Raw genomic sequence first — 913 nt, forward strand, 5'->3', positions numbered from 1 at the left:
AGGCGGCACATGAGCCGGGCAGCGTGCCGGGGTCGGGGTGGAGGAGGTGGCGGAGGGCACGGAGGGATGGAAGGGGAGGGAAGAATTAATTAAAAGGTTAAAAAGCACGCCGTCCTCAGCACCCTCCTCGCGAGGCACCTGGCCGAAGCTGCCTGCGGCGTGGGGGTCCTGAGTGAACCCCTCTTCTTACACAGGGGGCCACCCAGCTGAAGGAGACGCTCACGTTTCTCCTGTTGTCTCTCTCGCTGGTTAATTACCCCGGACTGTTTACATATTTTGCAAGGTGTGCCCTCCCGGCCCTCATCAGCGGTCAGGTGGCCTTCCTCTGGGGAGAATGTTCTCGGACCCAGGCCAGGGGCGGGGCCAGCAGGGAAAAGTGGAGGCCGCTCCTCAGGGTCACATGCTGCTGGGCTGTGGCCCCTGTCACACCCGACCGATGGATTGTTCTGGACTCGCCGCCCCTGCCAGGGCCAGGCCACTGCAGGGAGGGGCTGGGAGCCCTTAGAGCAGTGGTTCTCAACCTTGGCAATGCCACAACCCTTTAATACAGTTCCTCATGTTGTGGTGACCCTCAACCATAAAATTATTTTCGTTGCTAATTCATAACTATAATTTTGCTACTGTTATGAATCATAATGTAGATATCTGATATGCAGGATGTATTTTCAGGGGCCGCGACCCACAGGTTGAGAACCGCTGCTTTCACGCGATCAGGCATTTCTGTTGTCTGCGATGCTGCAGGATTCAGTGCCTCATTCTAAGCTATTCACAGCGTCTCCAAGAGCTACAGCAACAAACAAAAACTACAAAGAGCATTTCGTGGAAGACAAAGCACGCAAGGAACCGTGTGGAGCCGTGGTTTCCAGCTCGTCAGTCAGTGACGGGGTGGTGGGGGTGGGGGTGGGGTGGAGCG

General features: G+C 56.5%; 1 protein-coding gene across 1 annotated transcript in view; it reads right to left on the reverse strand.

The window, feature by feature from the left end:
- Positions 1-913, reverse strand: part of ACOX3 (acyl-CoA oxidase 3, pristanoyl) — a 27,654-nt gene that overhangs the window by 11,956 nt on the left and 14,785 nt on the right. The gene's annotated exons all lie outside the window — the stretch shown is intronic.

This window comes from Myotis davidii, unplaced genomic scaffold (genome assembly GCF_000327345.1).
Source record: "Myotis davidii unplaced genomic scaffold, ASM32734v1 scaffold937, whole genome shotgun sequence".
Taxonomy (NCBI): domain Eukaryota; kingdom Metazoa; phylum Chordata; class Mammalia; order Chiroptera; family Vespertilionidae; genus Myotis; species Myotis davidii.